The 11,314-nt window shown below is 40.7% G+C and overlaps 1 long non-coding RNA gene across 1 annotated transcript; it reads right to left on the reverse strand.

Moving 5' to 3' along the window:
- Nucleotides 1-488: 488 nt before the first annotated feature.
- LOC145520404 (uncharacterized) lies at nucleotides 489-8,294 on the reverse strand. The gene is made up of 2 exons (XR_014064450.1): nucleotides 8,195-8,294; nucleotides 489-5,416 (listed from the first exon to the last, which is right to left on the reverse strand). It is a non-coding gene; the product is annotated as an uncharacterized LOC145520404 (long non-coding RNA).
- Nucleotides 8,295-11,314: the final 3,020 nt, after the last annotated feature.

The following is an 11,314-nucleotide window of genomic DNA, read 5'->3' on the forward strand; positions in this document are numbered from 1 at the left end:
GAAGAGAAGCGGACCTTGCTGGAGGAATGTCTGGAGGCCGTTAGCTCCTTGCAGCCTCAATGCAAGCTCTTCCTTGAGAGGAGACCAGAGAGGTGCCCCATGCTCACCAGCAGCAGCAGCCATGATGGCACACTGGGTAGCCTTCCAGGGAACTCACAGAAGAGGTCTCAGACCCAGCATTTTTGTTGTTATCTTGTGCTGCCATTATTAGTTTTAACAGCAGTTAGACTTATCCATCAGATATCTTTTTAAGCTCCCTATTTTGTGTGTATTTATTTTTTAAATTAAAAAATTTAGGCAGTTATCCAGTGTTAAGTTGCAAATATTACAAATGGCTAAAACAAGAGGACTAGTGGAGGTATCTCATCCCACCTTACCCTTTTCTCAAATTCTTCTTACAATCTCCATCAAATATGCTTCTCCTGTTTACAGAACCCAACTTGGGTTCCCTTGCCTATATGCAGTAAAACCAATCTACCAACACCAAGTTATGGTGAAGGAAAGTGAGGTGTTTATTGCAGAGTCCAGGCTATTGTTGTTCTTCAGTCACTAAGTCATGTCCAACTCTTTAAGACCCCATGGTAATAGCTCACCAGGCTGCTTTGTCCATGCGATTTTCCAGGCAAAAATACTGGAGTGGGTTGCCATTTTCTTCTCCAGGGGATCTTGGAGATCCACGATCAAACTGGCGGTTTCTGCATTGGCAGGGGGATTCTTTACTGCTGAGCCACCAGGGAAGCCCTAAAGAGTCCAGGTAACTCGTGCTTAAAGGGCTCAAATTCCATGAAGGTTTTCAGAGAAAGGTTTTTAAAACCAGGGTGAAGGGGAGTGATGTGGTGTGTGTGATCAGCTTGTGAAAGTTCTGATTTGTTGGTGGTGAAGTAATCAGGAGTCAACGTCATCAACCTTCTGGTTCCACCTGGTCTGGAGTCTACGTGTTTGTGGGCAGCATACAGTTAACTTCTTCCACACTGTGGGGATTTCAGGATCTGCAAAACAGCTCCAAGGATATGTCTCAGAATATCATCTTTAGCCCTTGAGGAACTAAAAGTTTAATGGCTAAATTATTATTATCTTGCCTTGCTTGACTGTTTCCTTTTCTGCATTTCCTCACTTCTCTGATTAAATTTACTCTTGGGAAACCAGAGAAGGCCTAAGAGGCTAAAATTTTTCTACAGTCAAGAGGCAGGTGGAGGACGTGGGATTGGGGGGTTGGTTTGGGAAGGGCCCATAAGGTCCTGCTAGGTTGCACTCCCACACTAGAGGAGTGAGGGGGTTGGTTCAAGACGGTATGGATATTGGCAGAGCCTATTTTCTTTGTCCTTGTCTTATTTATTAAGATGCACACACATGCAATGGGAAATTCTATTTCCTCCCAGTGCCCATTTGGAGAGTGGGAGCTATCTATGACATTTAATGAGGAGATGCAGAGGATGTGGAAGAGAATGAATAGGCCTTGGGAAGGCAAGATTCTGTGAAGGGTTTCGCTTCCTGCATCCGTTGGCTGCTGATACCAGTGGGAATGAGCACAGGTCAGAAGCTACCTTTATCCCTGGCTCAGGTGACTGTTCATATGACAGTTTAACTAGCAGTTTTTGAGGGCTTAGTGCACGTCAGAAACCTCTTGTATATTATTTTGGCTCCAAATATAGTAGAACTGAAAAGTGAAAATGTTAGTCACTCAGTCGTGTCCTATTCTTTGTGACCCCATGGACTGTAGACAGCCAGGCTCCTCTGTCCATGGAATCCTCCAGGCAAGAATAATGGAGTGAGTAGCCTTTCCTTTTTCCAAGTGATCTTCCCAACCCAGGGATCAAACCTGCATCTTCTACATTGCAGACAGAGAGAGCCACCAGGGAAGCCCCATAGTAAGATTATTTCCTCCATTTTGTAGATGATAAAATTGAGATAGAAAAAAAGTGATTAAATATATCATGCAAATTCACACAGCCACCATGTGACAGAGCTGAGATACAAATGAAGCAGAGATTCCAAATTTCAAATTCTACCCACTAACTGTTTCTCAGAATGAGAACTTACACAGCTTACTAAACTATTATGTTGAAAAAAAAAAAAGAAGAGTAGTACTTTTCATCCATAGATTGCATATGAGGAAAGATGCATGCATTTTCCTTTGTTTGGAGGTTTTTTTCTACCTCATTACTTTAGATCTTGCTTGTGATGGGCAGTTCCTCTCTCTAGGCCCTGTTTATATTTCAAAATCTCTCGATTGCTGTGATATTGAGAACAGGTTTCTCATTAGTATTCAGGTGACAATAAGAAGAAGCTACCAAACAATGCACATGATGGAAGAAGGCTGTCATTATAAACTGAACTTATGAGAAATGCCAGTCAATACTGGTTGCTTGTAGGCTTTTCTTTCTTTCTTTCTTCCCTTTTTTTTACAAAAAAGGAATCATTTAGAAGCAGCCTCTGCCTGCATAGTAACCTGCCGTGAACAATGGGAGTGTCTGGTTAGGTTGAAACCAGAGTAGAGAGCTTAGAAGAGATTTAGGGAGCACGTCAGGTCCACAGAGCCAGCCTCTGAATCAGGTAGGGGCACAGTTGACCTTTCATGGAGGGCAACAAGCCCTGGTCTCTTTATTCTTGACAAAATTACTCAGCTGGCCATGTTCCTGTTCCTGTTCCATATTCAGAAATCCCTGGAGAAAGTTCTGCTTTGACACCCTGATAAGAGCAGCTGTTTCTAACCAGCTCAGTCTTCACTGAGGGGACACGGGGCCAGACTCAGAGCAGCGCTAGCTCCCCACCAAGTGGTGGAGATCTTCTCATGCTGAGCTGTGTGATTTCTCAATGCCATGCAGTGAGATCTCTCATGGAACAGGAATCTTAGGCTGGCCTCCACTGGCTCCTTGGTGCGCTTCTACGTGGGTGAGGATCCTTCTGCCATCCATTTGGAAACTACTGGGTGGTCATCTTGAGATGAGACAAAGGCAGATGGAATGACCCCCTGAATTGGGGGTAACTGTCACAGCCCCAGAAGAACTTTCTTTGCCCACCCTTCAGTATCTGTGCAAGCCTGTGTGGCTGGTGATTGGCATGCAACTCAGTACATCTGCTCTAGAATATAAATTATGTGAAAGGAATGACTGGGTCTGTATAGCTATGTCTCTATCCAGAGCACCCTGGTGATGACTTCATCATGTTGTTGTTGTTTAGTCTCTAAGTTGTGTCCGACTCTTTTGTGACCCCATGGACTGTAGCCCGCCAGGCTCCTCTGTCCATGGATTTCCCAGGCAGGAATATTGAAATGGGTTGCCATTTTTCTCCTCCAAGGGATCTTCCCAACAAAGGATTGAACTCATGTCTCCTGCTTGGCAGGTATATTCTTTGCCACTGAGCCAACTGGGAAGCTGAGTTCATCATCAGTTCAGTTCAGTTGCTCAGTCGTGTCCGACTCTTTGCGACCCCATGAACTGCAGCACACCAGGCCTCCCTGTCCATCACCAACTCCCGGAGTCTACCCAAACCTATGTCTATCGAGTCAGTGATGCCATCCAACCATCTCATCCTCTGTCGTCCCCTTCTCCTCCCGCCCCCAATCCCGCCCAGCATTAGGGTCTTTTCCAATGAGTCAACCCTTCGCATGAGGTGGCCAAAGTATTGGAGTTTCAGCTTCAACATCAGTCCTTCCAATGAACACCCAGGATTAATCTCCTTTAGGATGGATTGATTGGATCTCCTTGCAGTCTAAGGGACTCTCAAGAGTCTTCTCCAACACCACAGTTCAAAAGCATCAATTCTGCGGCGCTCAGCCTTCTTCACCGTCCAACTCTCACATCCATACATGACCACTGGAAAAACCATAGCCTTGACTAGACGGACTTTTGTTGGCAAAGTAATGTCTCTGCTTTTAAATATGCTATCTAGGTTGGCCATAACCTTCCTTCCAAGGAGTAAGCGTCTTTTAATTTCATGGCTGCAATCACCATCAGCAGTGATTTTGGAGCCCAAAAAAATAAAGTCTGACACTGTTTCCACTGTTTCCCCATCTATTTCCCAATCTATTTCCCATGGAGTGATGGGACCAGATGCCATGATCTTAGTTTTCTGAACGTCGAGCTTTAAGCCAACTTTTTCACTTTCATCAAGGGACCCTTTAGTTCTTCTTCACTTTCTGCCATAAGGGTGGTGTCATCTGCATATCTGAGGTTATTGATATTTCTCCCGGCAATCTTGATTCCAGCTTGTGTTTCTTCCAGCCCAGTGTTTCTCATGATGTACTCTGCATATAAGTTAAATAAGCAGGAGGGCAATATACAGCCTTGACGTACTCCTTGTCCTATTTGGAACCAGTCTGTTGTTCCATGTCCAGTTCTAACTGTTGCTTCCTGACCTGCATACAGGTTTCTCAAGAGACAGGTCAGATGATCTGGTATTCCCATCTCTTTCAGAATTTTCCACAGTTTATTGTGACCCACACAATAGGCAGTTGATATATAATTTTTTTTATGAATAGATAGGCTGAGGAAGAGCTTTTTATCTGTGTTGGATGGTGGATTGGCATTACCCACGTGACAAACTACCTCCAGAAATGCCTGGGAACACTTGCAGATGTACATAAGGGTCTCCTCTGCTAGCTTGGCATTCACCACTCACCTGGCTCCTTTCCTCATCCACCTGTCACTGGTTCTCTGTTGCCATTTATGTCTCCTCTGGCTCTTGCTGATCCTCCAGTCTTTGTTTTCCTGCTTTCTCTAAACTCTCTATCCCATATGTTTCTTAATAACCTGACCTCTGCTTCCACAATCTTCACTTTCAAGGATCCCCCAGGTCTTTTCTTGACATTTTGTGATTTGAAGCTGAGTGAATAAAGCCAACTTTCCTTGAACAACCACCTTCCTGTCACTTCTCCTTTGCTAACCTTCATCTGTATCTTTTTGGTAGAATGATATCATGAATGCTAGGAATTTTCTTTGGAAGCAATGATTCTTGCTAATGTGCCATCCTTCTCTGGGAACAGAGACTAACAGGTAAGCACATGTAAAGAACACTTGCCCAAGGTAGAAATAAAATGCAGTGTGACTTTCCATTCTCTGTATTTTGAAGACATGCTCTCATTCAGCTGCTGTCTGAACAGCTATTTTGAACGCATCACTGGGCCAGGTTCTGGGAGGAATACAAAGAAGCAGGTTCCTCATCATTCAGTGGCCTGAAGGAAGAGCTGTGTAGTTGGGCATACATGGCAAATGCCAGGAAAGATAACAGGATGTGGGGTGGATGTGAGCACTGCCAATGCAGCAGGAGTTTTAGGAGCAAGAGCATTGCTAAGAATCCCAAAGACCACAGATAAGTGGTTAACCTCAGGCTGTGCTGGTTTCAGTCCTAAAGAACTGCAGTCATCCTGGGAGGGTTTTCATAGGCTGGAAACATCCAGTGGGACAAATCCTAAAACCTATTAGATTTCGAAAAGAGAAATGGAAAGTGTTTGTTTTAAAAGGTGTGCATTAAAATATTTGCCTTTCCAACACCTTATCCTGAAAATATCTTCCCCATGTGTTTTCTCTACATATCTCACTTTAAAATAAAAATAGAGGAAAATGACCTTAAAATATGTTATTGTTATTTCTAGAAATATTGAATATGCAAACACTTGCACTACCCAGACCATGAGTCATGTGAATAATTCAGTTTTTCTTTCTTTCTTTTTGCAACCTTGTATAAGTCTTGTTTTCCATACTGCAAAGGATTTGGCTCCTTAGTCAACTAAAGTCTCAACTGGGTTGAATATCCAAGATGGTTCCCTCACATCTCCCAGATTTAGACTAGCTGTGGGCTGAGAAATCCTCCAGGGTCTTGACAGGAACACATACACATGGACTTTTGATGTGGCTTTGGGGATCCCAATAGCATAGCTCTTAAGTTCTTGGAGGGGTTATAACCATTACATATAATTTATGATGGTTATCTATGGTATACACTATATATGATTAGATTATTACATATACTATATAGTATATTGTAACAACCATTTTCCTTGATTCCCAACTTTTTATGTCAAGAATTTGGGAAGAACTTGGGTGGGAGGTTTGTCTCTGATCCACATGATGCCACATGGGGTTGATTCCAAGAAGCTCATGCAGGACTAAAAGGTTTCTTCTATTCTAACCTCAGAAGCTCCAGAATGTCATTTCAATTATTCTCTATTAGCCAATTAAACCACTGGGACTAGGCCATCATATTTGAAGAGCAGAGAATTAGACTCCACCTCTTTATATGAACAGCAGCCTGTTTATGAAGGGTACCTACCTACCAGTCTGTCCCCTGGTCATTACATTTCACATCTATCCACATGTAAAACACACTCCTGCCACCTCAAAGCCCAAGGTTCCCTTTCCAACATGACAGCTGCTCAAAGTCCAGGAGCTCACCATCTAAATTAGGTCCAAATGTGGCAGAGGTTTCCCAAGTGTAGTTACTCTCAACTTGAGACTGTGACCTGGAGAGCAGTTATCTACCTTCCTCACACCCAGCATACAATGCTAATGCAAGAGTAGGATAAAGTGATAAATGGTCCAGAGCCCTAAGTGGAGGGGTGTGAGATGAGATGTATGTAGTATCATTGTCCTAAAGCATTTCTGAGAATTAACCAGGCACATGCTGGCTTTTTCTTGACACAGGCTCTGATTCCACTCCCTGAGAAACATTCTCTGTGGATCTAGATAGACTCTGCTCTCTGGACTTTTGCTCTGTGTTCGCAGTTGTGTGGTTTTTCTCAGCCTACTTTCAGCCCTGGAAGACTGAGGACCTAGAGGTCTTTCTTTTTTTTTTTTTAATTGAACTGTCTTTTTCAATCCAAACTCACAAGTAAAATTGTCTTACAAGCTAGGAGTTGCTTAAAAACATCGGGGTTCACTTTATTAGACAAAAGTCAGATCTGTCCATCTGTTAGATCCAAGTTCCTCTATTCCAAGAGTCAGGGTGCTATTGGACAATGCCCTTAGGATCCATAAAAATCCTTTTGTCTAGCTGAGCATATAAAAGCCATATCCTCAAGATAATTAAGGGCCTCATTGTTTATTTCTAGAGAATCTTTGAGCAGACCCTTAAATCTTCCTGAATTCTCAACAAAGGGTCTTACTGTTATATCTTTTTTTTTTTTTTTTGTGGTCCAAGCATTTTACTTTTGATTTTATTTTTATTTTTTTTTGAAGTATAGTTGATTTACAGTGTTGTGTTACTTTCAGGTATACAGCAAAGTGATTCAGTTATACCTACACATATCTTTTTTTTCTGATTCTTTTCCTATCTAGGTTATTATAAAATATGGGTATAGTTCCCTGTGCTATACAATAGGTCCTTGTTGGTTATTTATTTTATATATAGTAGTGTGTGTATGTTAATCTCAGACTCCTAATTTATCCCTACTCTTCCTCCTACCTCTTTGGTAACCATTGTATCCTAAACTTTATCATTACCCTGAGGCCATTTCTCATATTGATAATCTTTTCCCTGGCTAAAAAGACTACCTTGAAGCCTCTATAATTCCACCTTAAACTCATTTCTTTATCATGACTCCAAAAAAAGTTGGTGCTTTCATCATTCTGCCTGGAAATCTCCTTAGCAAAGCATGGCAGGTAGGTATAATTCTATTTTCCACGTTGTTAGAGGTGACAATGTTGCCAAATAATCATCCATAATATTGGAATCTTATTATGACAGAGGGTATTTCTAACAGAAGGTGTCTTTCCTCCAGCTCTGATAACAATGTCTTCATTCTTTACTAACAGTCTTCTCAAGGCTCTTTTATCTTCTGCCTGTTTTATAGTCTCAGTGAAAATGCTATTTGTTTCAGAACCTCATTTCAGACATAATTTGTTTCCATTATTTATTGCTGGGAAAAACATTACTTCAGAGTTTAGTGATTTAGAACAGCCATTTTACTTTGCTCACACTTTTGTACATAGGACCTTGGGAAGAACTTAGATGGAGGTTAGTTTTCGATCCACATAATGTTATCTCAGGTAGCTGGGCTAAAAGATGTGCATCCAAGATAAGTTTTTCCCACACGCATCTAGTATCTCAGTGCTTCTTGTTCTCTTTCTCCCTCTCCATGTGGTTTCTCACCCTTAAAGGTCTTAACCACCTGACTTGGGCTTTTTTTAAAAAGATAATTTTACATTGGAGCATAATCGTGGGCTTCCATGGTGAGCTCAGACAGTAAAGTATCTACCTGCAATTCAGGAGGTTTGGGTTCGATCCCTAGGTTGGGCAGATCCCCCTGGAGAAGAGAATGACCACTCCAGTATTCTTGCCTAAAGAATTCCAGGGATAGAGGAGCCTGGCAGGCTACAGTTCATGAGGTCACAAAGAGTCAGACGCGACTGAGTGATTAAACACATAGTTGATTAACAATGTGGCACTAGTTTCAGGTGTACAGCCAAGTGATTCAGTTATACATATACATGTATCTATTCTTTTCATGTTTAGGTTATTATGAAATATTGATCAGAATTCCCTGTGGTATACAGTAGGTCTTTGTTACTTATCTATTTTAAATATAGCAGAGTGTACACGTCAATCCCAAACTTCAATCTATCCCTCCCCCCAACTCTCCCCACAATAACCATAAATTTGTTCTTTGAGTCTGTTTCTGTTTTATAAATAAGTTCATTTGTATCACATTTTTTTAGATTCCACGTATAAGTGATATGGTATGACATTTGTCTTTGCCTGGCTTTCTTCACTTAGTTTGATAATCTCCAGGGCCATCTATGTTGTTGAAAATGGCATTATTTCATTCTTTTATATGGCTGAGTAATATTCCACTATATATCTTCTTTATCCTTTCATCTGTTGATAGACATTTAGGTGGCTTCTATGTCTTAGCTATTGTAAACAGTGCTGTAATGAATACTGGAGTGCACATATCCTTTTGAACCATGTTTTTCTTTGGATATATGCCTAGGAATGGGATTGCTGGATCATATCATAGCTCTATTTTTAGTTTTTAAGGAACTTCCATACTGTTATCCATAGTGACTATACCAATTTACATTCCCATCACCAGTGTAGAAGGGTTCCCTTTTTTCCACATCACTGCTAGCATTTATTGTTTGTAGATTTTTTGAGGATGGCTATTCTGACTAGTGTGAGGTGATAACTCATCTTAGTTTTGATTTGCTTTTCTCATAATCAGTGATACTGAGCATCTTTTCATGTGCCTCTTGGCCATCTTTATGTCCTCTTTGGAGAAATGTCTGTTTAGGTCTTCTGCCCATGATTGGGTTATTTGGTTTTTTGATATTGAGTTACAGGAGCTGTTTGTAAATTTTAGAGACTAATTCCTTGTCAGTCTCATCATTTGAAAATATTTTCTCCCACTCTTGGGCTGTCTGATTTGGGAGTTTTACAGCATGGTGCTCTTTGGTAGTGCCACTTATTACATGCTGCATGGCTTCTAAGAGAAAGGAAGCAGGAGATCCCCAGATGAGGTCAAAGCTTGGAATTGGCATGTCATTATTTCTGCAATTATTTGCGTTTGTTAAAGAAGTAACAGGGCCCACCGTGTTCTGTGAAGTGGAGAAATAGTCTCTACTTTTTGATGTACAATGTCAAGGTGTTATTGCAGAAGAGCATGTGGGTTGGGAAATAGACTGTGGTCATGTTTGAAAGTAGTTTGCCCCTTTCTTTGCTGTTACTACCAAAACTGCACTCCATAGCACTTTGTGGCCATATTCTTCCACTTTTTACCCTGCTCAATGCCATACTGAAAAATTGATGTTATCTGATCCCTATTTGCATGAAAACTAGTTGCATGAAAACTTTCATGTCACACAAACATTTTATTGTACTTAAAATTGTATTTTTTAAATAACACAATTTAGTGTTAAAAGTAGGTTCTGTGCACTATCAAATACTTGCTCATCTGCAATTCCTCCCAAATGTGATGAAACATCAAGAAACATAAGGAATATCAGTTTAAATGAGATGAGATCAGGTCTTTTCTTGACCTTAGATATATGCAGTGTTACTGTAATATGTAAAATAGTATTTACAAACTTCTGTATGAAAAGGGAAATGTACAAATTCTTTGATAAAACTTGGCCATCTGCATTTATTTCTGAAGAAATTTTAACAATCAGAAGATTGCCAAGGAATCTGTGAAATGCACAATATTTAGCATATATCTACATATTTTATTGTAACTTCACATCCTGGTTTTTAATTTTTCTCAACTTGTGATCTGAAGAATAATTTATTTAAACAATGATACAAATTTTCCATAGAAACAAAATACAGTTTTGGACTTGAAGAGGATGTTACTATGAAGTGGACACAAATAAACTAACTTCCCTCTGTTTCAACTATAATATTTTGATAACATTTCATAGCATTCAAAGAATGAAAGAAAATGTGTTTAAACTTTTATCTTTTTTCCATTGATCAAGATGCATTTATACTTGCCCCAATATCTAGATAATATATATTTGTTGTTGCTGTTTAGTTGGTAAGTTGTGTCTGACTCTTTTGCAACTCCATGAACTGTAGCCTGCTAGCCTCCTCTGTCCATAGGATTTCCCAGCTAAGAATACTGGAGTTAGTTGCCATTTCCTTCTCCAGAGGATAGTCCTGACCCAGGGATCGAACCCATTTCTCCTGCATTGACAGGCAGATTCTTTACCACTGAGCCACCAGGGAAGCCCAAATAATACATATGATTTTCCTTATTTTGCATTTGCTAGTCCCCAAACCTAATATTCTTCTGGGTCACTTTCTTCTGAAAACTGCATTTCTTTAGGTGTGATCTAAAGAAAATAAGAATGTGTAAGGTTTGTTGATTGGAATTTGCTTCTTTATCATAGCCTCCATTAGTAAGAATAATTTATATACAAAAATGCTAGGCTGATGTGCACCATCTAAAAGCAAACTTAACTTTGCCTAGTCCAGTAAAAGACCAGGCTATTATCATTTTAGGGATTAAAATTTCATAGAGAATTTAGTAGCTTGCATAGGAGCAATGGGTCAGATAGCTCTGTTGTATAACATAAGTAGAGACCATCTGGGATCTGGAAAGTATAATGCCGGATGTGTGCGTGTGTGCTCAGTCACTCAGTCATGTCCGACTCTTTGAGACCCTGTGGATTGTTGCCTGCCAGGCTCCTCTGTCCATACAACTTTTCAGGCAGGAATACTGGAGGGGGTTACCATTTCCTTCTCTAGGGTATCTTCTTGACCCAGGGGTCAAACCCACATCTCCTGTGTCTCCTACATTGGTAGGTGGATTCTTCACCACTGAGCCACCTGGGAAGCCCATAATGCCAGACATTCTACCGTTTATCTTACTGAGTTA

This window comes from Giraffa tippelskirchi, chromosome 9, assembly GCF_054371585.1.
Source record: "Giraffa tippelskirchi isolate mGirTip1 chromosome 9, T2T-mGirTip1v1.2.pri, whole genome shotgun sequence".
NCBI classification, from domain to species: Eukaryota; Metazoa; Chordata; class Mammalia; order Artiodactyla; family Giraffidae; genus Giraffa; species Giraffa tippelskirchi.